Source organism: Manis javanica, chromosome 9 (assembly GCF_040802235.1).
Source record: "Manis javanica isolate MJ-LG chromosome 9, MJ_LKY, whole genome shotgun sequence".
Classification (NCBI taxonomy): domain Eukaryota; kingdom Metazoa; phylum Chordata; class Mammalia; order Pholidota; family Manidae; genus Manis; species Manis javanica.
The window spans coordinates 81526431-81554290 of NC_133164.1; positions in this window are offsets into that span (position 1 = coordinate 81526431).

Here is a 27860-nt window from a genome sequence, read left to right on the forward strand (position 1 = left end):
TTCCTTTCATTGCTTTTGTGTATAGTTGATTTTATTTTTTGCCTTTAGTTAGTATTTGTTTGGTTTGCTTTCTTTGCTGTGATTGTATTTTCTCTGGTGACATCTATTTAGCCTTAGGAGTGCTTCCATCTAGAGGAGTCCCTTTAAAATAACCTTTAGAGGTGGTTTGTGTGAGGCTAATTTCCTCAACTTTTGCTTGTCTGGAAATTGTTTAATTCCTCCTTCAAATTTAAATCATAATCCTGCTGGATACAGTATTCTTGGTTCAAGGCCCTTCTGTTTCATTACATTAAATACATCATGCCATTCTCTTCTGGCCTGTAATGTTTCTCTTGAGAGGTCTGTTGATAGCCTGATGAGTCTTCCTTTGTAGGTGATCTTTTTTCTCTCTCTGGCTGCCTTTAATACCCTGTCCTTGTCTTTGATCTTTGCCATTTTAATTATTGTATGTCTTGGTGTTTTCCTCCTTGGTCCCTTGTGTTGGGAGATCTGTGGGCTTCCATGGTCTCAGAGACTATTCCTTCTCAAGCTTGGGGAAGTTTTCAGCAATTATTTCTTCAAAGACACTTTCTATCCCTTTTTCTCTCTCTTCTTCTTGTAGTACCCCTATAATGGGAATATTGTTCCATTTTGATTGGTCACACAGTTCTCTTAATATTCTTTCATTCCTGGAGATCCTTGTATCTCTCTCTACCTCAGTTTCTATGTATTTGTATTCTCTGATTTCTGTTCCATTTGCAGCCTCTTGCACCACGTCTAGTCTGCTCTTAAGACCTTCTATTGATTGTTTTATTTCTGTTATCTCCCTCCAGACTTCATCCCTCAGCTCTCGGATATTTCTCTGCGTGTCCATCAGCATGGTTATGACTTTTGTTTTGAAGTCTTTTACAGGAAGATTAGTTATATCTATCTCACCAGGCTCTCTCTCTATGGTTGTCTGAGGGAATTTTGAGTGGATGAGATTCTTCTGCCTTTTCATGGTGATAGAAGTGGCCACAGGCAGGTGGCACATGTGTCAGCTGGGAGAACAAAGTCTCTTCCTGCTTGCTGGTTGCCTTGCCCTTCTCCTCTGCCTGTGTCAATTACCTGCACACAGGGAGCAGTCTGTGGGATAATCTCCTGAGCTGCTGTGGTCATGGTGGCCCTTGGGATAGCCTAAGGCCTGGTGGGGGGTCGCAGACACACTGGTGTGTTCTCCTGTGAGAACAGTGCACCTTTGTGCCTTCTGGACCTTGCTCCAGCTTCCACTGCCTGTGACATTAACCCACACACCAGGAGCAGTCTCTGGGATAGTCTCCTGAGCTGCCATTGGTGGGGCAGCCCTTGGGATAGCCTAGCACACTGCGGGTGGTGGCAGACATACTGGGTGTGTTCTTCTGTGAGAATGGCACCCCTTCTTACCTTCTGGACCTTTCTCTGGCTTCTGCTGCCCATTCCGGTTACCTGCACACCAGGAGCAGTCTCTGGGATAATCTACTGATCTGCTGTGTGCAGGGCATCCCTCAGGATGGCCTAGGGCCATGCAGGGGTTGCAGATGCACTGGGTGTGTTTTTCTGTGAGAATAGCACCCCTTCATGCCTCTGGACCTTGCTCCGGCTTCCTCTGTACTGGGCAGTTTTGTGCCCATGGTAGCCTCTGGGTCTGTCCCAGTTTGTTGTGCTCTGGGATAAGACTCTGTGTGATTGCTGTGGGCAGGGCTGTTCTCCGGCTGCTCCGCAGCTGTGGTGGGTCAGTCAGTTTGCTTGCAGTGCCAGCCTGGGGAAATGAATGGCAGGCTGCTTATCACTGTGAGGGGCTGTGGGGCTGCATTACTCCCAGGGGTTTAGGGCACCTGAAGTTCCTTAAAATTCCCAGCTTGCTGGGCTTTAGTGTGCCAGATTGATTTTGTTCAGCTGTTAAGCCATTCTCCCTTTAAGACTTTTAAGACATGCCTGCTTTTCTTTCATCCCAGGGGAACTGGCTGTGGGGACCCACTCAGAGTCTCCATCTCAGATTTTACTTTTCCATTTCTCTAATATCAAGTACACCATGCAATATGTATCTGTGCTCCCATTACAGATTACTAGGGCTGGTTATTTAGCAGTCCTGTGCTTCCACTCCTTCCCCACTCTGATTCTTTTCCTCCCACTGATAAGCTGTGGTTGGGGAAGTGCTTGGGTCCCGTCAGATCACGGCTTTGTATGTTACCCATTTTGTGAGATGCTGAGTTCTTGCAGATGTGGATATAGCCTGATTGTTGTACTGTATCTTCTGGTCTCTTAGGAATAGTTGTATTTGTACTATTTTCAAAATTATATATGCCATACTCACACCACCATCTTTATCCCCTCCTCTCATGAATCTCATGAATGTTTTTTTTTTGAACTATGAAGTCTTTTGTCCATTATATATTATGTTTTCAACAATTTTGTCAGATAAATGTGTTACAAATGTTTGTGCCTTGGTTTTTCATTTTATTAATAATAATTTTGAGCACCACAAGTTTTTCCATATGATGAAAATTGAATTTATCAGTTTATTATGGTAGTGCTGTCTCTGGGTTAAGAAATCCTTGAATATCCCAATATCATGAGGAGTTTATCTTCAGTTTTCTCCTTGAGTTTCATAATTTTAGGCTTTATGTTTATGTCTATAGTCCATTTCAAACTAATGTCCATGTTCGATGTGAGGTGTAGAGGTTAGCTGGTTCATTTTTTTTTCATGTGTGGATATGTAGCTGATCCACTACCATTTGTTGAAAAGACTGCCTTTTCCCCAAGGAGTGCCCTTGTCATATTTGTTGAAAAGCAACTGACTATATATATGTGGATCAATATGTATACTATTCTGTTCCAACAATATATTTGCCTATTTTTAAGCCAGAAAAAAACCAGTATCTTAACAGCAGTGGCTTTATGGTAATTATAGAATTCACATAGAATGGGTTTCCATCTTTGTACCTTGTTTTCATAATTGTTGTTCTACAATCTGTTAATATTTACCTTCAACCTGAAATACTTCCTGTAATATTTCTTGTAGTGCAAAGATAGAGTAATTCTCAGTTTTTATCTGAAAATTCCTTTGTCTTACTTCTATTTGAGGGATATTTTTATAAGATATAAAATCTTAGGTTGACAGCTTTTTTCTCTCAGTGCTTTCAAGATATCATTTCATTGTCTTCTAGCCTCTACTGTTTCTGATGAAAGGCTGGCCAACATTCCTATCATGGTCACCTGTATGTAATGTATTGTAGCTGTCTGGATTCTTTCAAGATTTTTTCCTTACTCTTTCATTTTCAGTTATTTCACTATGACTTGTCTAGTTTGATTTTTTTTGTGTTTATTATGCTTGGGTTTTGCTGTTCTTAAGCTTGTAAATTGTTATTTTTGACCAAGGTAGGGACATTTTTGGACATCATTCCTTCAACTTTTGTCTTGTTTAACCATTATTCCTGCTCTATTCTCTCTCCTGTCCTTTGGACTCTAAGTACATGTGTGTTAGATCAGTTTATACTTCACAAATACCTGAGGCACTATTCATTTAAAAAATTTTTATTGTATGTACTTTAGATTACTAATTTCTGTAACTCTGTTGTCATGGTTGCTTAGCCATTTTTCTGCCATCTCCAGTCTGTTATCAAGCCCATCCAGGAACTTTTTTATTTCAGGTATTTTTCTCTCAGTTCTAGAATTTCCATTTGTTTCTCCTTTATAGTTTCCATTTCCCTGCTAAGATTCCTTATCCATTCATTTATCAAGACCATTTTCCTTTATGTCCTTGGAATATTTTAATAGCTACTTTAAAGTCCTTGTTGCTAATTACAACGTCTAGGTCATCTCAAGGTCTGTTTCTATTGACTGCTTTTTAAAAAATTAAGTATGGCTCATATTCACCTGCTTATTTGCATGTCTAATAAATTTATGTTCTATGTTGGAAATTATGAATGATATAGTATACAGAGTTAGGAGTATTTGTCTTCCTTTAAGAAAGGGTACAGTTTGCTCTGTGAGACAGTGTTACTGGTGGTTCTTAATCTGGTTGAGGCTTCATTTTAGCCTTTTTTTGGGCTTCTCTAGAGTGCTTACTCTAGGACATGGTTCATACTCCAAAAGTATGGCATTTTAGGTGTCTCAGTCAAATTTTCAAAGTATGATTGATATCTCTCCACTCTGGTCTCTACTTTCCTAGTAATGTGTGATGTCAACCTCAAGTATCTTTGTTTTACTCTCAGCTCTGTATCAACTGTTTTCAGCGTGGCTTTGCCAACTCTCACCTTGTACCTGTGTAGTCCAGCCCTTGACCAAGGTCTTGTGAATAACCCCCACAGACTTCTGGGGGCCCCTGCTCTGTAGCTTTCATCTCTCCAGTGTTTGTCTTCAATTTCCAACTGCTTTGTGATCTCTGAACAGCATAACACTACTTTGTTTATGTTTCTTCTGCCTGTGCTGCTGTCAGGAAATTGTCCAGGCTGGCATTCAGGGCTCATCTGAGTATACTTAGGGATTACATTTCTGTGATGCCTATTGTCCAATGTCTGAGATAGTCACTTCATATATTTTGTCCATATTTATAGCTGTTATCTGAAAGGGCTCTCTATCATTTCCAGAAACCTATGTCTGTTGGAAATGTTCTTTTGAAAGTAATTCCTAAGATTTCTGGCTCTCAAACTTTAGAATACATTAGATATATCTGTAGGACTTATTGACAGATTGTTAGACCCTGCCTTTTAAAGTTTCTGATTCAGTAGGATTGACTTGGGGCTCAACAATTTACATTTGTAATACATATCCAGGTGATATTTGATACTGCTGGTCTAGGAACTACACTTTGAGAACCACTTGCTTAGAAAGATGGATATTGAGAAAAAAATGTTCTGACTTTATTTGGGACTTACTACACATAATTTTACCTTTTTTTTTGGTCCTATGCTGTGCATAATAGACATATTTCTGTTGATTTATTATAATTCTAGCCATCTTGCTCTTTTTATTCAAAGTATCGTTTTCAAAAAATTATAACATTTTTCCATTGAAAAGGACCAATTCTCCATTTAATTGATAGTCAGAAACAGAAAGTACATGAGAGAATAAGTAGAGCTATTTAATAATGAAATATTTTCATTCTTATTTGTATGCAGAAATAAATTTGATTCTTTTATCCTGATATCAAACTTCTAGAACATGGAGCTTGATAAGTTTCAGAAATAAATATGTTATTTTTGTTCCAGAAATTGTGCTTTATATTAATTATTCTCAGAACTATGTTTGTATATGTGAGTCATGTGTATGCATGTGTGTGTGTGTGTGAATGTTTTGTATGTAAAGATGCAAAACAGTGATAACCAGTAGAATTACTTGACCTGGGCTGTTCCTCTTCCTTAGGTTCCCTGACAGCTTGTGCATTGTCACCTTGTAGCTGCTAAGATATATTCATCTGTCTATCTCAGCAACACATTTTGTCTCCTCTTTGCTTCCATTGTTCCATGTCTTTTGTTTGTCAGGGTTTTGAAATTTATTGCTTCTTTTTACTCTAATCTGTGCATTTCCCCCAGTGTAAGGTATGTACTGATATCAAATTGGTGTCTCTTATTGTTGATGATGATGGCATGGTTCTTGAAGTGGCTACCAGGACAGGAAATGTCCTCTTACCAACATTATGGAATTTCTTCATTGGGAAAATGGATTGGTGTTAATTGCTTCAAATTCTAATTAATCCTTGACAGATGATTCTATTTACCAACTCTTTTAATTTCTTGGGGAAAAAACAGTACAATAGCCTTTGGTGGCTAGATTAGAAGACTGTTTGATAGCACATATTAAATATTGTTTTGGCTATAATGTATGATTAATACATTTCAATCTCAATTTCAAAGATCTCATCTCCAATATTTTGATAAAAGTTAAAAAAATACTAATTAGTAAATATTAACTATTCAACAGATTCATTTTGATGGCTGGGACCACAAATATGACTACTGGATGGATGTAGACAGCCCTGATATTCACCCAACTGGGTGGTGTGATGTGACAGGGCGTCCACTGGAAATGCCATATCGTGAGTATTTTGCTCTTTGTTTTTGCTTTTAAAATACTCATCCTGAATTCCTGTTAATGATGGTTTTTGTTCATGTCAAGTATTTTAAACTAAATATCATATAGGTGAATTGAGTAATCAGCACTATAGCTACACTGAAAACTAATTTTTCACAATTAGGCCTCAAAGGACATGCTTTATATAAATGAAAAGTAGTGATTTTAAGGAATTATTTTGATAGTGTTGTCTAGATGAATCTTTATTTTGTACATTTACTTTGGAAAACTGAGCCAGGTCTAAATCCATCTAATTTTAAGTCATTGCTTTTAATTAAAGTATGTTTTGGTTTTTGAAACATCCCATTTTAATATTGATTTATAAAATAGATTTCAACAAGTTTCAGATAAAATGGAAATATTTTAAATATCAGCAATCAAAAATTTCTTTAGTTGTAAAAATTTTGAAAAACATCTATTACATAGTTATCTTAATTATTTCTGTCCTTCTAACTACTTAAAAGGGAAATTAGCCACTCTAAATTCTAATGAACTGCAAATCAAAATATCTTATTCTTTTGTCTGAGGATTTATTTGATCCGATTAACTAGTTCCAGACATCTGCAAAAACTCTCCATTCTTACATTTGATTTGTTCTCCCACTGCTTCGTTGCCCTCCTTTTGGCTTTTTGGGATAAAGCTGGAATGATATTGTTAGTGAGGATGTCTTACATGGAACAAGCCCAGTGATTCTTGAACCTTTTATCTAAAAGGAATAACTACATCTTTGAAAGAATTCCTTAACTTCTTGTAGAAGTGAGAATTCCTGACTTGATAACCTGACAAACATTTTTATCTTATACCAGGTTCTTCAGGAACTATCAATCAATAAAGTATAGGTCCTTACATAACTTACAGTTCATTAGCCAGTGTAAGATCTGTACACATAAAACAGGGAGACAGATGAGGAACCAAGATGGTGGTGTGAGTAGAGCAGCAGAAATCTCCTCCCAAAACAACATATATTTTTGGAAATACAACAAATACAACTAATCCTAAAAGAGAGACCAGAAGATACAGAGCAACAGCCAGACCATATCCACACCCACAAGAACCCAGCACCTTGCAAAGGGGGTAAGATACAAGCTGTGGCCCAGTGGGACCAAGCGCTCCTCACCCCAGCTCTGGGCAGGAGGAGAGGGGTCAGAGCAGGGAGGGAGAGGGAGCCCAGGACTGCTAATAACCCAGCCCTAGCCATCTGCACCAGAGCACAGACACAGTGCGTGCGTGGGGTGCTGGAAACTAGGGAAACAGGACAGTAAGACCTGTGAACGGGTCTCTGCAGCCGGCACCCCGGGGACAAAGAAAAGTGAATGCTTTTTGAAAGTCTTAAAGGGACAGGGACCCCACAGCTGGACAGAAGTGCCCCAGGACACTTAGCCCAGCAGCTGGGAATCACGGGGAACTCTGGGCACCCGAACACCCACAGCGCAGCTCGGAGGCCCCTCACTGCAATAAACAGCCTCCCGCCTGTTCCCCCTCCAACGTGGCTCCGCAATATTGGAGAAGCAGCCTGAAGCAGGCCACACCCACAGCAACTGCAATGCTAAACTCCATAGCGGCTGGGCAAGATTAGAAGCCCCATCTGCATGCAGCTTCCCAGCATAAAACGCTAGAGGCCGCTGTTCTCCCAGGAGAGGAAGGCCACAAACTGGCAAGAAGGGACTTTCTCTTACCCAACACACATGCCAGCTTCCCACAAATGTATCTATCACCATGAAAAGGCGGAAGAAATTGATACAGACCAAGATCACAGAGGCAAACCCTGAGAAGGAGATAGACCTAACCAGACTTCCTGAAAAAGAATTAAAAATAAAGCTCATAACCATGCTGATGGAACTGCAGAGAAATATGCAAGAGCTAAAGGGTGATGTCTGGAAGGAGATTACAGACATCTGGAGGGAGATTACAGAAATGAAACAATCTCTGGAATGATTTATAAGCAGAATCGATAAGATGCAAGAGGCCAATGGAATAGAAACCAGAGAACAGGAATGCATAGAAGCTGACACAGAGAGAGATAAGAGGATCTCCAGGAATGAAAGGATATTAAGAGAACTGTGTGACGAATCCAAAAGGAACAATATCCACATTATAGGGGTACCAGAAGAAGAAGAGAGAGAAAAAGGGATAGAAAGTGTATTTGAAGAAATAATTGCTGAAAACTTCCCCAAACTGGAGAAAGAAATAATCAATCAGACCATGGAAGTGTACAGAACTCCCAACAGAAAGGACCCAAGGAGGACAACACCAAGATACATAATAATTAAAATGGCAAAGATCAAGGACAAGGACAGAATTTTAAAGGCAGCTAGAGAGAGGAAAAAGGTCACCTACAAAGGAAAACCCATCAGGCTAATCATCAGACTTCTCAACAGAAACCTTACAGGCCAGAAGAGAATGGCATGATACATTCAATGCAATGAAACAGAAGGGCCTTGAACCGATACTGTATCCAGCACAATTATCATTTAAATATGAAGGAGGGATTAAACAATTCCCAGACAAGCAAAAGTTGAGGGAATTTTCCTCCCACAAACCACCTCTACAGGGTATTTTAGAGGGACTGCTCTAGATGGGAGCACTCCTAAGGCTAAATAGATGTCACCAGAGAAAATAAAATCACAGCAAAGAAAGCAGACCAACCAAATACTAACTAAAGGCAAAAAATAAAATCAACTACCCACAAAAGCAGTTAAAGGAAGCACAAAAGAGCAGAGAATAAAACAACCAACATATAAAGAATGGAGGTGGAGGAATAAGAAGGGAGAAAAAAAGAATGACCAGACAGTGTTTAAAATAGCTCAATAAGTGAGTTAAGTTAGACAGTAAGATACTAAAGAAGCTAACCTTGAACCTTTGGCAACCATGAATCTAAAGCCTGCAATGGCAATAAGTACTTATCTTTCAATAATCACCCTAAATGTAAATGGACTGAATGCACCAACCAAAAGACAAAATAATAGAATGGATAAAAAAGCAAGACCCATCTCTATGCTGCTTACAAGAGACTCACCTCAAACCCAAAGACTATAGGAACAAAGAAAGACTGAAGGAACAAAACAGCAGCAGAATCATAGAACCTAAGAATGGACTAACAGTTACCAAAGGGAAAGGGACTAGGGAGAAAGGGAGGGAAGGGAGGGATAAGGGTGGGAAAAAAGAAAGGGGGCATTACGATTAGCATGTATAATGTGGGTGGGGGGGCATGGGGAGGGCTGTGCAACACAGAGAAGACAAGTAGTGATTCTACAGCATCTTACTATGCTGATGGACAGTACAGTAATGGGGTTTTTGGGGGGGATTTGGTGAAGGGGGGACCCTAGTAAACATAATATTCTTCATGTAATTGTAGATTAATGACAACAAAATAAATTAATTAATTAATTTTAAAAAAACAGGGAGACAATGGTCAGTTCCATGTTGGGGAAAAGTGTTAGCATTTTTGCTTTGTGGCTTTTCCTGATACCACTTTTTCTCCTCCATGATTTCACACTCCAGCATGCCTGGGGGATGCTTCTCACTTTATGTTAACCACCCCACATGCATCTATCCATCCCTCATCCTGGTAACTTGCTCAGGCAGGAATAATTTCAGTGGAGGTAGGGATGGATCAGCATTTCATGTGCAGGGGCAGTTCTCTTCAGTCCATGTCCCCCATTGCCTGCTCCTTTGTCAAGCGGCCTACCTGGCTTCTTGACCTTAATGTCTTGAAAGCATCCTGAAGTCTAGGTATCAAACCTTAACTCCATCCCAAGCCAAAAACTTGCCATCCTACTGTAGTTCCTTCTTTCTTCTGAAGTTCCTACTTCTTGCCCATAAGTCACCTTCCTTATTCCTTCCTCACCCCACACCAGTCAACAACCAGTCAGCAACTCTTGCTGATAGTCCTTCCTTTTTTAATAATAGAATAGTTGCCCTATAATATTATATTAGTTTGAGGTGTATAATTTTTTTATGCACTTTCAAGTTTATTTTAGACATCAAGAATTCTTAGGTTTTATCAAGAGTAGACTTTGAAATTAATCTCCAGGCTTCTGTCCTACCATGCTGAGTACAAAGACTGGTTACTTTGTCATCACACATATTTAAAAAATGCCACCTCAAGATGTCCCCAAGAACACTACCCATCCTTTTATTTTAATCCATATGTCATGGTAATAGTATACACACATCCTGACATTTTAAGTAAAGAAATTCTGTTGATGTTTCTGATACTCAAAGAGCAGCATCACACAACTGGAATTGGATGATGGAAATAGGAGGCAAGAGGGAGGTTGAAACCATGTAAAATTTAACAAGGTTGGATACAAAGAAAGTCTATGACCCATGTTCCAAAAAAAGTCCACCACCTTGAGAATAACTCTGACATGACAGCAGTAGGAAGAAAGTTCAAAGCTATGCTGCTCAAGGTGTCTGCATCCTCGCTTCATCACTTCCTGAGTAACTTTAAGCAAGAAGGTTAATATAACTGCTGACGCTATTTCCCTGCCTATAAAACCAGGATAGCTGCATACTCAACAGGGCTGTTGTAGATTAGGTGAGATCCTGCATGAAACCATGAAGTATAGTGTCCGGCATAGCAGTGACTCAGTAAAAGTGGCTATTACTGTTAGCTGCTCCTAAGCCCAACATAAGACAACAGTGTGACAAGACTAGTGACAAACTGATGCCACCTTGGCTTACTTTAGTAGCATGCAGACAAGGTGGACTGCTGCCAACTTTGTATTGTTTTCATTGCATTACCTTCAACACTTTCACCTCAGGAAATTCTGATGGTTAACTGGTCTGGGGTGACGCTCCCAGGGGCAGCCAAGTTTGAGAATGACTGGCCTGCACACCATCTGAAGCACCCAGGAAGCTGCACTGCTAATGAAGGGCAGTCTACTGTTGACCTAGCCACTCAGCTACTACTGACTAATGCGACACACACTTTATTAGATCCTGATTTAGGGGCTGACTGGGGAAATTTTAATACTGATTCAATTACTAGATACTGGGACATTATCTATCTATGTGGTTACACAGAAGAGTTATATTCAAGTTATACACATTAGAGAATGTTCAGCACAGTAAGTTTAGTTATCATCTGTCATCATATAAAGATATTACAATATTATTAATTATATGATCTATACTGTATTTCTATCTTCATGACTTTTTTATTCTGTTACAAATTTATCTTCATCCCCTTCATCTATTTCATCTATAATCCTTTCTTCCCCTATGGCAACAACCAGATTGTTCTCTGCATTTATGAATTTATTCTATATTTTTGCTTGCTTGGTCCCTTTTTTTTTTAGATCCAACACATATATGAGATCATATTTGTCTTTGTCTGACTTATTTCACTTAGCATAATACCTTCTAGGTGCATCTATGTTGTCACAAAAGACAAGGTTTCATTATTTTTTATTGCTAAGTAATATTTCGCCATGCATATTATCACATCTTCTTTATCCATTCATCTATGGGTGGGCATGTAAGTTGCTTCCTTATCTTGGCTATTGTAAATAATGTGGCAATAAACATAGAGGTACATACATCTTATCAAGTTAGTGATTTTGTTTTCTTTGGGTAAATACCCAGAAGTGAAATTACTGGATTTTATGGTATTTCTAGTTTTTAGTTTTTTGAGGAACCCCTGGACTGTTTCCCATAGTAGCTTTACCACTTTTTATTCAACATAGTACTAGAATTCCTAGCTATAGCAATCTGATAAGCAAAAGAAATAAATAGTATCCAAGCTGGGAAGAAAGAAATCAAATTGTTACTACTTGCAGATGACATGATACTGTATGTAAAAAACCCTGAATACTCCATGAAAAAACTATTAGAACTAATAAATAAATTCAGTAAAGTTGCAGGATACAAAATCAAAATACAGAAATCTGTTGTGTTTCTATATACTAATAATCTGGTAGAAAGAGAAATTAAGAAAACAACCCTATTTACTATTGCATCAAAAAGGATAAAATATCTAGGAATGAATTTAACCAAGGAAATGAAAGATCTATACTCTGAAAACTCTAAGACATTGTTGCTCTTAATTTCTACAGAATCCATCTCTTACCACTTCCCTCCCCAATGCCATTCCATCTGTGCTGTCAGCATTGTTACAAATGATTCAAAGAATGTGGCCTGCAGTCTGCTAGTTACTGGATTACACAGATCCTTCCAATGAGCCTAAAATGGATCTAAAGATTCAAGTTCTAGAGGCAGTATAGCCTACTGGTTAAACTATGAAATATGGAGTCACAGTGCTTGGATTTGAATCTGCTTTACTGTCTGTGCCTATTTCCTTATAGACAGTGTGCCTATCTCCTAAATTTATAATGATCAAATGAGGTAAATGTATCTGTTACATTTCAAAAACTGCCTGGCTCATAAAATGTGCTCAATTAGTGTTATCTGCTATCAGGAAATGATAAAACATCCTATAGATTTTCATTTTTACATGAAACTGTGTGAATTGTTAAGGATTACAAAATTTTAAATTATATTAAAATTAATATGTAACTGAAGTTTCCAAATAGTTTAATTCAGTTTTTTCTCACATTTGATTTCCATGTGTTCTTGACAATGTAATAAGATTCCTATTTTGGGTACTCACACCTGGGTATTTTGAATTTCTACAATTTAGGGGAATTGACTATATTTAGTTGATCATGATATTCTATTACTGCTGTAGTTGCTTTTTGTTATAAACTTGTTTATTTAGATTAATCATTATTAATATGGCTTATTATAAGTACATTGGCTAACACTGTGGTTTATAATTATTAATATATACATTATTAGTTTTAACTTTTATACCTAGACTTTAAGACATGCTTATAATATGGTTTAATACATATTACCCGTTTCTATTGATAAAACAAAAATACCTGTGCATATCCTGTATTGTATAGACTTGAGCTGCCTTTGCACATACACAGGCCCTCCATACCTCAGTCTCCCATCATTTTCCACCAAGAATAGAATTACTTCATTAATACAAACATAATTGCTGGTAGTGCCTTGAATGTCAGCCTCATAAGATTCTGAAGATAATACATTGCATCTTTCCTCTTTACCTTAGCTTCCCTTACAGAAAAATCACACCCCTCGGTTGGTGACAAATGCCTGTGGGGCAGGAGCAGTTGCCCCTACAGTATGAATTACATGCAGCATCTTGACTTTTATCCTGTTTTTTTATGGATGATATTTGTACAAACAACTATATCAGATCACTTTTTATTGCTGAGTGCTATTTTAAGTCAAAGGGTTGGTATTATTTACTCATATAATTCAAACTAAACTTGTATAGACTTTATCTTTGATAATCACATAAAAATAATTACATTTTGAAAGTGATCTATAAAATTACACACACTTTATCATGTATGACTAGATAATGTCATCTTACCAACGTTAATTTTCAGATATTTTAACTTACAGTGTTTTTTTGTACTTTATCATTTTACTTCTGTTATATTTATGTGATTCAACAATTACCTTCAGTAATTTATTATATATCATAAGATATGTTTATTGATCAAACATTGCAAAGACTCCTAAAAGTTTAGAGCTTAGAATTATCTATGAGGTAGACAGTTTTTTAATCTATTATTCTCACCTGCTTTTCTTTATAGCTGTTTTTCTCTTGACCCTTTTGCAACATATGTATAGTTCAGTATAATAATAAATGCTTTGGAAACAAAGAAATGAAAAATATACAAATATATAATGATAAGAGTTTTTTCTATTTTAGTGAGCTTCCAGTGTCTGAGGAGCTACAGCTTACAAATATATAAAGTAGAATAAAACCACACAGCTGCCTATGAATCAGTAAAAATTAAACATGGATTGCTAATGTGGTTTTGAAGACAGAGCAGAATGGCACAGAGCTAGTCCAGCCAGGTCTCTTAGAATGATATTGACCTGTATTCAGAAAGGCACAGAGGACCTGGAACTGTGGACAGAGAGTGATGGCCTCTTTAGAGATGTAGACAGCACAGCATAAGCAAAATTAGAATTCATTGGTTCTCATACAAATTTTTTTAGGTTTTATTAAAATTTTATGTTTTTCTGAATGAGTGGCAATGAGTCCCTTTAGTTTGTTTCTATTTTTCTAGTGCCTAATCAATGTATTTATACTCATTGCAGAAACTGAGCCAAGATATAATACATGCTATAGCTCCAAGCTTCTGCAGATATGTTTCTACTGTATACTTTGGCCAATACCATAATATTCAATCACAAAGGCCTAATAAAAGTTATTGGAAAGGTAACTGTGAAAAGCCTCTTGAGAGCGAAAGCTTGCATGTTTCCATTCAACTTGGAAGAGTGTGGGTGTGTATAGCCAGGTGACGATAGATGATGACCTCCTAGCCACCATTTCCAGCCCCACACACTCACCTGCAGTTTGCTCAGTATCCCACTACTGATGAAACTCTCCTTTTCTCATACCATGAAGGCACAATTTGCCTGTTTTTTCTGATGTATGCATAGTCCTACATGGTGGATTTTTTCTACACTTAGAATCAAAAATTGAATACTTAAGATTAAGCACCATTTTTAAGTCATCAAGATCTTTCTTTTGTGCTTTGAAATCCCTGAATGTCCCTACAAAGATATAAAAATATCAGAACCAAAAAAACCATGTGTACCTCAGGCATCTACTAGATTGCCTTTTGGCAGTCTTTTTAGTCATATCATTTGGAAACTGTGATCTCAGTCACGTTTGATGCTAAGTTTCTTCAAGTAGAGGTCATTTCTTTTATTATATGATTAATTATTTTCCCACAGATTGCCTACTCCACTGGGCAATGAATAGGCTATCCAATAATCCTTTCTTTTGGAAATTAACCAAGCTCGATGGACTTTGGAGTTCGAAAACCTTGGATTTAAATTTTTCTTCTGCTCTGACTGACTATGTCTTTGGTCAAGTTACTTTACCTCTGGGACTTGCTGGCTTACAAGATTAAATACTGTAGTGGCTCTTTCACCTGTGGCGCCCTCTAGCTCTCTGGTAACCACAGGCTGAGGTGAAGAGCATAGGCTCATTTGCTTCCGTGCCACAATTTCTCTTCATTGATCCAGGAAATTGGGAGTTCACTTTATTTCATAAAACTTACACAACCAGTATGGTATCTTTCCTAAGCACTTATTATAATTGCTTTATGTATGTATAAAGGGGTTGGCTGATGTCTGAGCAAATAATGACTAACATTTAGGACATTTCAAAACATTTAGATTTATTGACTTTTCTAGACCTTAGATCAATCAAACCCTATAAGCCCATTAAACTAGAACTAAAGAGCTTTGCTGTTCTTTAAAAATCTGAATACATTATTGCAATTCTACACCCAATTTCCACATGTGGGCTTCCTCCCATCCCATCCTCGCCCCTACCCCACACCAAACAATTCTTCAACTCCAACTAGGTGTCCTATAATTCACCTCAATTATTACACTATTTACCTAGAGATAGAATCAGGTTCCATGGTTTAAAAACAGGCTCAGTTCTACAAGACTGCTTCCCTTCCGGATCACAAGACCAATCACAAGTCCAGGTTGTCACCTGTGCTTCTAACCAAGTGGTTAGAGATTGAAGATACCCGCAGCCCACTCCTTGGGTTCAACTTCTTTGCTAGAGTGTCTCACAGAAATCAGAAAAATGTTTTACTTACTAGATGACAGGCTTATTATAAAAGGTTATAACTCAGGAGCAGCCAGATGGAAGAGGGCAAGATATGGGGAAGGGGTGTGGCGCTTCCTCCCTCCCTGCTTCTCCATGTGTCCAAACTCCCTCCTTTTGGGTTTTTATGGAGGCTTCAGTACAAAGGCATGATTGATAAGATCATTGGCCGTTGGTGATTGAACTCAACCCCTCTCACCACTTCTCTCTCTGGCAGTGGGGCGGGGGGCCTGGGACTGGAAATCCCGAACCTCTGATCACATGGTTGGCTCCACTGGAGCTGGCCTCCATCCTTAGTTACTTTCCAGAGGCACCTGATCAGTACAACAAAAGGCACCTTTATTGCTCTCATCAAAGGAGATCCCAAGTGTTTTAGGAGATCTGTGTCAGGATAGGGATGAAGGCTAAGTATATATTTCTTACTATAAATCACAATATCATAATTATAAATATACCACCAGTGAAATAAAATTATTTGCACTGAGTTGTTCATTAGCTTTCTAGTTGTCAGACCAAATGGATATGATGGTCCATTCTCATCTTTCTCGTCTGAGCCCTCCCTATTAAGCACAGTTTACCATTTCCTTGCCCTGATTTGACCAGTAGTACTTTATTCAGGTCTCCTCCTGCCCCTCTTCTCAGTCTACACAGAAGGCTCCTCTGCCTCTGGGTAGGCAGGGTCTGTATTCCTTGAGCCTGTTGTTCATCCTGCTAGCATTTGAGTAGAAGATGAAATCCTTTGCAGTCAGGGGTCCTCTCCTCTCCAAAACTCCAAAATATCCTTGGGATATTAATTGTCTCTTTATCCTCATCATCCTTTCTTCTATTGTATTGGAGTTACATTTTTCTTGCCCCTTCTATGTCTAGAACCCCCCGATGGCTTCTCATCTCACCCAGAGTTCATTCAAGGCCTCCCTCTTCCCTGGAGGCAGCTCCCAGCAGGCCATCTCACTCGTGGCTCCATCCAGCCTGCCACGCTGACCTGTGCAGTATATCCAGCACACCAGCCTTCCTTCACCATCCTCCTCTGCACTTCCCTTGGCTTAGAGCTTTGTGCCACCACATGCTTCCCAGGCTTGTTTAGATGTCCCCTCCCAGAGATGCCTTTTCTGCCCAAGCTGCCCACAGACAACAACCCTGCCATTCTATAACCCCTTCAATGCCTCTGCACTTTTTGATGTCAGTTCTTATGGGCTGATATGATGTGGTATGATTTCTTTCCTCACCCCTCATCCCTTAGTAGAGCACCTCTGCCAGGTGGCAGGGACTTTGTGATGCTGTCCGTCCTCCGTTGCAAAGTCTATATACCACCTGCCCAGAACAGTGCAGGCTCAGAACTCAAGAGAAAGTCACTGAATGAGTGAATGAATGAACTGACGCCCCCACTTTTAGAAGGAGACCCCCTAGAGCAGGGTCTTCATATTATTCACCTGTGTTCCTTGGAATGTTCACAGTTCTTGCAGGTGATAAATGCATGTCAGAAAATGCTTATAGAAGGATCCAGAAAGTGCTCATCCTGAAACCACCTCCCTGTCCCTACCCCTGACTGCATGCCCTTTGGACCATAGACTGCAACAATCCGGCCTGTGGTCTTCCTGCAATTATATGGCCTCTCTCAGTGGCCATTTGTCCAATTTGCTTGTTGTTTTCCTAACTTCCTGTATCTTATAAATGTAAATCTTCTCTACTTAATTTCACCCTCACTGCCTCTTTAGTCCCTGTTTTAAAGACTCTTTTAGAAGTCAGAGCTGAACAGCATAAAATATTTGATTGCATGGAAATGCTTTGTTAATGTTTTAAGGTAGGAATAGAAATAATGCAATAGAAATATGACAGGCCCCAATGCCTCTCATAAGACAGATGTAGAAGAACTAAAGAGCTATTTTTTAAGTTAAATGCTGATTTGGATGTGCCTCTTCTCACCAGGCTACATCTAAAGTGGCACAGAGCCAGCACTCAAGGACAGAGCAGGTATGGGGGCACCTGGCCCTCCAGGACAGCACCCCAGTGCAGGTGACCACCCCATCAGGCAAAGCTGGCATCATGGGCTTGAGAGGAGCAAAGCAGCTCTGTCAGCATGGATGTGAGAACAAGGAGATGCCAAGGGGATTTGAGTCATATTCTTGAAAAGTCCAAGCCAACCTAGAAAAGGTGCTTTTTTCCTTCCTTGAGCATTATTACCAAAGTTGTGGGTGTAGAACATAAAAGAGGGAGAACCCTCCAAACTCACCAGGTCCCAGCCTATCCTGCTAAGGTGCCGAGGCCAGTGTTGGCACAGCTAGTCAGAGACAGAGGTGGATCTGTGGTCCAGGTCAGAAGGACTTTGCTGACTTGCCTGAACCCACCTGTGTCTACTTGTATAATCATGTACATCTCTCCCCTCCCATTATCCTCCTTGAGAAGGAAGGTGGATAGCCCAGCTGGGGGGAAGGGCAGCCCCCTCTGTTCTGCAGCACCAGCAGTGTAGCATGAAGCATGATGGTCATGAAGAGGGTGGCAAAAAATAAAAAGAGATAACTTTGCAGCACAGCCTCATACCTGGAGAACCTGCAGTGACTGCATGTCATTTGTGATGATGAGCAGCTCACAGGGTGTGCAGCTGTTCTTGGGGAAAAACCTGAACCTTACCTTTCCAGCAGAGGAGCACCTCATGGGCCTGGGTGGACTATTCTGGGTCCATACCTCAAGATACTTACCCTCAGTCATGTGGTCCTAGCTGCTTGCTCTAGGCCCCAAATCTCTCTTTACAGGGTTTTTAATTCTTTGACCCTGGTCTTCTGCTCACTTACCAGCCCGTTGAAAGACTCTGTGCCTTCTTACTGAGGCATAGAAATGCTGGGCCTCTTCTGTGTCCACACAGCTTATGCCAAAGCAGAAGTATGGCTTTGGGCTCATTAACTGGGACACCGGCCATTGCTCTGTCTTCACCTTCTGCCATGTGGATCTTCCCATAGAGAGGCACAGCTACCACTTTGTACACCAAATGAAGCAAATTTGCCACCTGCCATTGCCCCCACCTCATTGTGGTATCTCTATTCATAAATGAATGCCCACTTCCATGGCAGGCTAAACAGGGAGGAGAGCAGAGGAGGAGATGCTAGCAGAGAGGAGGGACATGGGCCTGATCCCTCCCTGACCTCCTCCTCCTCCTCTCACTGCTCATCTGCTCCACTCACTCCTTTCTTTCAGTCTCTTGAATCAAATTCTTTCTACCCTAGGGCCTTTTCATATGCCATCTTCTCTGTCCTGAAGAGTCAATCTGCTCTTTTAATAGATGGCTCTTCTTCACCTTTTAGAATTCATCTCAAACGGCCCCTTCTGAGAAAGACCTTTCCTGGCCACATTATCTAAAGAACAGCCACTGTTAGTATTTCCCATTTCACCACTTCCTTTCCTCCATATGAAATGACTCCATGTCATAATGTGCAGTTATTTAAATTGTCTGTTTCCTGGCATTTTATCAGGAGTCCTTATGAGACTCTAAGCTCCACAAGTGGAGGGATGGTGGGTGTTGTGTCTGCAATAATCTCTCCAGTGTTTGACTTCCAGTAAATATTTATCTGTATATTCATTTGTCTGTCTAAAAGATGAGTAATCAGTGATGCACAAACATGCATCTATAGAGACCACCTTGGACTCCTACCTATAATCTTTATGGAATGTATTCTTGAGTAGTAGGTATGCAGTTAGTCTAGTCAGGCCTGGTAAGAGAGACATGGACCAACCCCCCACCCCTCTGCTAACAAAGAAAACTTTCATAAATAGAAAGTTGACAGGCAGAAAAAGGAGAGTTCCTAGCTGGGCTCCATGTCTAAATAATTTTGTCATTGTTCTTTCTTTAGCTTCTGTTTGATTTATGTTTGGAAGTAATTATGTTTGATTACAAAGTGAATTAAATGAAACATTATTATGAAGTTAAGGTGTATATTAATAGAAGAGTAGTACAAACTACAATAATATCTACAACCCTTATAATTTGTATTAAAGGCATTGAAAACATTGCTAATTCATTTAATGTTAAATATAAACAAACATAATAGAACATAATAAAATACATAGCTCATATTTTTCCCATTTGGTTTATTACACAGCAGATGTATAAATATAATGGAATAACTTATAAATATACCAAATAGCCTAGTACATTGTTTATCCTGTTAAGTAAGATAAAATACTTAAATCTATATTAGGAAATGAGTGATTAATAACACCCTCTTGGACAAATATATGAGGCTCTGTAAAATTAGAAAAGTTCAACTCTGTGGAAGGTGGAAATTCACTTAGATTATAAGCATTTATGCAATTATGGTCCAGATCTGGTATGATAAATATGATGATGTGAAGATTGTTAACTTAGCCAGGTAGCAGTACATTTTCAATTTCATTCTATTTTAAAGAGAATTTTATAAGGAATCTTTAGTACTTGTTCTTCCAAAATAACAGCAAGCAAGTAATCAGCGGTTTTAAGAGTCCCTAAGTACTCATTGACTTAATAGACAATTACAGCATTTTGTGTTAAAAAAAAAAAGTCAGCTGTTTTAGAAGTCCCTAATTACAGATTTACATGATAGACTTATCAAGGAAAAATAATACATTTCAAAATGTACTTACAGTCTTAATGATACGATCTGTTTTAAATGTTCCTTGTTGAAGTGTTTATCCTATGTGCTCTACCTTCCAGAGGTGCGAGGGCAGAACTCATTCCCTTTGCTCTAGAGCTTGGCCTTTGGGTGCCTAGTGCTAGCTCAGAACCATTTTGGAGACTATTTTTCTCATCATAGCTAGACAACTTCATTCACTGCTGTCCACAGTTGGGATGTAATGTCACAATGTGGTCTTAGTTGTCCCATTACAGACACTGGTAGATTGTATCTCAGTAAGGCATAGATAGCTCTGTTCAAAGTTTCTGACATTTACCACAAATAAATTTCTAAGAGTCATGGAATAACTCAGTGGTTGGATAACAGGCAAAATAGATTCTCACCTTGTCCTGGTTTGAGTCATATCTGGCCATAGATTTATGGATGTCAGCTTATCAGTGGCCAGTGGAATTCCTGGGTTGGGCAGGAGACCTTGCAGGATTTCTCTGAAAGACTCCTGTCACCTTCTAAGGAAGGGAAATGGGACAATATGTATAAACTCCTGCCCCTACATAGCCATACGGGTACTGATTAACGGAAACCTTGAGTGATCAACTGATTTCCTGAAAATATTACTTGAGAAAGGACTTTTACCATTTTAGAGGGTAGTGATGCTGTTCATAAAGATGTTTTGGTCTCTCAAATGTAGTAAGCACGGTGGTGGACTGGGAAAGTCCTGGGGGGCACCATTCTGCATGGGTGACCACGAAGATGAAGCTTGGAGGAGAGGTGGCCCATGGAGAGCCCCAGGTGGGCTCACCCCGGCTGCTACAGCATTTGGTGAGAACAGATGGAGGTTCCTCCTCCGAGGTGCTTTCTCTTGTTCACACCACGGTCTTCTTTCAGTCTTGGGGGTCAGAGTGGGGATGGGAAGCAGGTGAAGGCAGCTGCTGATGTAGCTTTAATGACACGACTGGTGGCATTAGTATTTGGAGATGTCTGGTTCACTTTTCTTTCATAGTATTAGAAAGATTAAAAACCAGTCCATTTTATGAGTAGACATATCCTTAAATGACTCCCTGGAATGCAAATAGAACCAAATGTTTTTTAATGTAAAATAAGCATTATGTACATACATTATGAAAGAAGCTATATAGAGGTTATTTGTTTTTTTATTTCACTGTGCATTCTAAGTAACCAAGAATCAAGAAAATGAAAATATATGTAAACCTAGAATTCAATCAATATGTGAATGACAAACTTACAGAACTGAACCGTTTATAGCATTATTTGGGAACTAAGAGCCTTTGTTTTAAGTGTTATTTTTCATTATGCTTTTGATATTCACTTCAGACCAGAAAATAAAAATTAGAATATTCTTCCATAACAAAGCAACTAAGTTTCACTTGAACACATAAGATGATTATAATTATAAGGGGTGGCAGAAGGCCCTCTACAGGTCTTTGGGCTGTTAACTGTCTGTACCTACACATCTAGCAGTGGTGACCATAGGTCTTTCCTCCATGACCTGCTCACAGGATGACACATTTAGGAGCCCCTCATCCTGCGGGTTGCAGACGCAAAGTCAGAGCTACCTTGACCAGGCAGGAGCCTCTCTCAAATGTACTGAATATGATGTAACCCCTGGACTGTCTTTTGCTGCATCTCACCCACCCAAGGTCATTCCTTAGGATGCTCCTAAGTTTACTTGCATCATTCCTTCACAAAAATTCTCTGTGTGATGTTATTTCTATAGTCACTAAGTAGCTGAGCATCATTAAGGGTGAAGGCATGGCTGTGGTCGCATGCCACTTTTCTTTCTGCAGCACTAACCTTCCACTCCAAGGTATTAGAGCCCATGGATGACCCTGCATTCTCCTTGTTGCTTCTCTCCTTGCCTGTTTCCTGAACAGAAGCCTTTACATGCTAGGGAAGTGGCTGCAGAAGTCTTCATTCTTTAGTTCGCAGCTCCTGTTCTTTAGAATGACAAGAACATCCTTGGTCAGCATCTTTGAAATCATTGTTCTCTTTTCCATATCAATGGACCTGTTTTGTAAGGAAGTCACTAGAAGAGGAGTCTTTTTATGTAATACCTCCAAATGTTATACAATGCCAGGCAGCCAGAGAAAATTCAGCAATGAAGCAGAGCCGCATCTGATTTTAGGGTTATCTTCTAAATTCAGCAAGTGACGCAAAATGAGTAAGTCAAAAAATGTGTTTACTCACAGTTACTGAAAGTGTGTCTTAGTAAGCCCAGCACAGCAGGTTATTCCTCCATAGTCAAACTACACAATTAGCATATATTGAGCCTAAGGGAAAGTGACTGACATGAGTTGAGGGTCATGTTGTATGGAAACCATATGGCATTTTTAAATACCAGGACCATTGCAAGCTCAGGAAACTGCTCCATTGTGAGGAGCGCATGAGGTCTGAGAGGAGTGGAAGTCCTTGATTCCCTGCACACAGTCCTCCCCACACCCACTGCTGAGTAGCGTGGTGGCATCCCCCAGGCTGCACTCTGTTCATTTCAGATATTTGACTACCTTGGCATGCACAGCTCTTCTTGCCATCTTCTGAGTCTAGGAATAGTGGTTTAAGAAGGTTTATGTATGTAAGCAAGCATCTAAAGGTTTTAATTATAGCAGTTGCTTATTGGGCAGCACAGGAAAATGAGAAGAGCACAGATCTATAGTTAGGACCCTTGAATTCTTATCCTAAATGCCATTAATATGACTTATGATCTGGCACAAATCATTTAACCTTCTAAACCTTTGTTTCCCTATTTGCAGTATGTAAGTGAATGATCTAGGTCAGTGGTGCTCAACCTGATGGGGAACGCTTAAGAAATAAGATTCACAAGTTTATCCCTGGAATTCTGAATTTGTGGGAACTGGAACTTTATATATCTTAACATCTCTGTGTCCCTTCTAGCTTTGTATGCCATTGACAGAGCCACTCTCCCTCCTCTAGTAGACCTACAAGCAGTCCTTATCATCCTTATCCTGTACGTCCATGGCCTCTAGCCTTCAGAGTCTCACATAATGTTGTAGTCCCACTGTTGTAGATGGGACTTGAAATGGCAGCCCTGGGAGCCATGCATGTGGACACTCACACAGCCACCAGCAAGTTAGAATTTGATGGTTACACCATATGATAGGAGCTTTCTCCCCTTCTCTGAGTGGAATCTTTATAATGAAAGTGAATGTTGTTATTTGCCGTTTTGATCAGGCAGCATGTAGAAAGTCTGGTCTGTTGCATTCCTTGCATGGAGCTCCCTCCAGGCATGACTAACACTGTCAATAATGGCCTGTCCTTCTTTCTCAAGTCTATAATCCAGACTACTTCAAAGTCACCAGTGAACACACCAGAGCACAGGTCTAAGAGGGAATGTGGGTTGCTCCGTCTGTTTCATCCAATTATCTATATGGACACTGGGTGAAGTATCTCCTTCCCATCAGCAACATGACAGTTCTGCTAAGACTATTCACAAGTTATTCAGTTAGGGAATGTCATTAATTATAGAGTTAGGTTTAGAATAATTATTAATTTTCTCTATATAAAATGTATATATAGAAGTAAATATACTTCTGAAATAACTCAGCATTTCCTATTAAGAATGCCCCAAAGCTCACTGGTAATGAAAGTCCTTAATGTGGCTATGTTAGGTCAAAGCTAATTTGAGGAGGGGCTAAGAATACCATAGTAACTGCTTTACATGTAATTAATGGAAAGATGTTATTGTCACCCTACTGAAGACTCTTGAATTAAGAGTGTTTTAAATTCTTCTAAATAGCCAATTTCTTCCTTTGGTAAGAGGGAAAAAATCAGTTCAAGGATCAGGGAAGCTCAAAAAGAATTCATGAATGACCAAGATACACGAATACTTTAGGCCTGTCCCTCACTTCTCTTCAATGAATAAGAAAAATCCTAGGAATAAGGAGGGCTTACGTTTCCTTTTGGCTTCTGTTTAGTATCATGTTGAATGAGGCAAAAGAGACAATGAGAGGAAAGAAGGAGGAGGGAGAAAAGGAGAGAAGGAAGCAGAACTAGAAATAGAGAGTGAGAGAGTGAATGGGAAAGACAGCAGAGGAGGGGGCTGGTTTTATAACACTCTCACTTGTCCAGATGGAATAATCCATTTACAAAACCAAGTACCAAGTTGCTCATGTCTTTAAAAGATTATTTCATATGAAAGACAAGCTAAATAAGGTTTAGGGCAAAAGAAATTGGTTTTAGTTTTTATAATATCTTTGAGAGAGAATTTGTATAGGAGTTCATGTTTAGAGCCCAAATGCACATCTGCCTTGATTTCTCTCTCAAGAATAATGAAAACGATGAACTAGACCAGTCGCATGGAATAATGGCTGTGTTACGCCCTCTCAGCACTGTGCTTCCCTTCGGTCCCTCTCAGTAAGGTTCAGTGAGATATCAGGTAGGCTGAATTCAATTTATTTAGCTATGTGGAAACCAGTTTTTGGTGCCAATATCCATAGGTTTTTTTTTTTTGTCTGCTCTTAAAACTCTGTGCTTCTGCAATATATATGTGGACCTCTCCAGATTTTTTTCCCCTTCCATAAATCAAGAGCATCATTTTCCTGATTTTTTTCAAAGGTTAAAAACTGGGTTACAAAATAGGTTGGCATTTTATAAACACCTATGTTATTTGGTAATGTAAGAAAAGCCTAGTTTTGTTTATTTAAACGACTGTGGTTTAAATTGATGGTACAGATTCTTTATTTCAAAATGCTGGTGTGACCTGTTAGAATGAGCCATATCTCAAATTAAATCTGCATTTCCCTCTTTCTTCCATAGTGTCATCCCAGCATTCACTTTCTTCACTGCCTTGTCCCTGGTCCTTACAGGGGTTTATGCCAGGTGTATACACAGCCAGATCTAAGATGTTTCATCCAGGTACTTCAGGCTGAATCATCCCATTTTCCAGCCAACCCCTGGTCTCCCCAGTACTGTCCCCATATTTAAACATGAGATCCTTTTTTCTAGGATCCTTATGTAATTAACCAATTACTCACCGTATTATTTTATCTCATTTAAAGCTCAACATGTGATAAATGCATTTTATTATATATGCTAGGAAAATCTTTGCCAGCTGCTCTATTGTCTCCTATTAAATACTGAGCAAAGCACAATATAACCTGTCTCACTTTGTACTGTTACTGTTCAGGAGCTCTGTCAGGTCTGTGAAAGGGACTTTTAGAAAACTGTCCATTGCTGTTGCAGTGTTTTCTTACCATGTGGTACAGTAGACTAAGTAATTGTCACTGGTCCTTCACGATGCTAATTAACATTTCTAAATGTTTTCCTGTGTTAGACAGATGCTTAGTTTACCTTCCCCTACTTATATTGTCATTGTTACATTTTAAAGGTTTTTATAGGTCATTAAGATAAGTATAACATTCATATTTTTAGGACTTTTTAAAACTTGTTTTGTAGCATTTCAATTTCACAAAATCCCTGTTCCATTTTTTTCACATATCATGAAATTTGACATCCTGAAATCTACTATAAGCAACCATAGTGTTTGGTTACACTATTTCCTTCTTCTGTTTGACAAACTCATTATTATAGCACAATGGGTATTTATTGTCCCTAATTTCATTAGGAGATGGAGAATAGGTATGATTAATCTATAATTTCAGTTTGAAAGATATGCTTATTATTTGCATTCTCTTACATTCAACAGTAATTATTCCATTAAATCTCCTTAGCAAACTGGAATATAAATTTCCTGGGGGATGGGGTGAGAAAAAATACCAGGATACTAACCTAAAAGTTTCCAATCCAAAATATAGTGAAAGCTTCATTATTTGAAATGAGAACATGTGCATATTTGAATAGTTAGCTTTGATTTATTTTATTTTTTTAGCTCTAGATTTAATAATGTTGCTTCGCTTGCTCCATTGTTAATCTCAGCGGATGATCTTGCTGCTTATTTTGCTGAGAAAATTAAAGCTCTCAGTGGAGAAACTGGCCATCCTGCCACCCCCTGATGTACCAGCGCACTGCCCTCTGTGCATGCGGGCTTCCCCTAGCCTCCCTGCAACTGGGGGAGCAGACCCCGCTCCCGCCAGCCTCAGCCCTCACTGGCCACGGCGCACCCCTGGGGACCCACTCAGGAACCTCACCCTCAGTCACACCCCCCTCTCTGTAGATGATCAAATTTTCCCTCTGCTGAAACATTCCCTTCACCACTCAGAACAGTAATAAAAATACTTTCTCACCCACAAACCCTCTTTCATACCACCTTTTATATAAAAGCTCCTCAAAAAAGTTGTTTCAGCGATTGCTTTCCCCGTATTTCTCCTCCGTTCTCCTTGAACACCAGTTAGGCTTGCTTGTGTCGCTCACTGAAGCTGACCCTGCTGCCATCCTCCTTGCCCTGCGCAGTCCCAAGGGGGGCCTGGCCCTCCTCCCGTGAAGGGTGCGCTCCCCTGGCTCTCCTGCCCTGGCCACGCCCTCTGGCCTCCTTTCACTCCTGCTCAGTCTCTGCCTGTTGTGTCCCCAGTGCTCAGGCCTCAGGCAGATACCGACCGGTACTGACCCCCGTCGGGCCGGCACCTCGTCGGCAGCCTCAGATGCCAGGCTGCCAGCACACTACAGCTGCAGTGCAGGGCCTGCCTCAGGGCTCGTCAGCAAAAGCAGCAAAGCTTCTCAAAGAACGGGGCTACACTAAGTGTGTCTCCCTGATGGAGGCCCCTCTTCACTTCCCAATGCCCCCCATCTAACCCAGAAGACAGGGGAGACCCTCCTGCCTTGGCCCATGGGATCACATCTCTCGCACCCTGCCCACTGTCCTTGCAGATCCAGCAAAATGGCCTTCCTGCCATTGTTCCCAGACGTCTCATGCCTTCACCCCACATGGGATCCCATTCAAACCTCAAGATTTCTTCCCCGAGGGCCTTGCCTTAAAGGCTCCCACCTGCCACCCACCACTTATCTTCCTCACCCCACTTCATCTGCCTTCCTGGCACCATCACTTTCTGCACCACATTATGTTCTCTTTTGGCTCTTATTCTGTCTTTCACATCAGGAAGTGAGCCCCATGGGGGCAGATCAGTCTGTTTGGTTCATGACCATAATCTCAGTGAATAACCTCAGAGGTTATATTTATTTAAAAAAATAGAAATAAGGATAAAGACTACTATGAAAACCTATATGCCAACAAGCTGGAAAACCTAGAAGAAATGGACAACTTCCTAGAAAAATACAACCTCCCAAGACTGACCAAGGAAGAAACACAAAAGTTAAACAAACCAATTACGATTAAAGAAATTGAAACAGTAATAAAAAAACTACCCAAGAACAAAACCCCGGGGCCGGACAGATTTACCTTGAATTTTATCAGTCACACAGAGAAGACATAATACCCATTCTCCTTAAAGTGTTCCACAAAATAGAAGAAGAGGGAATACTCCCAAACTCATTCTATGAAGCCAACATCACCCTAATACCAAAACCAGGCAAAGACCCCACCAAAAAAGAAAATTACAGACCAATATCCCTGATGAATG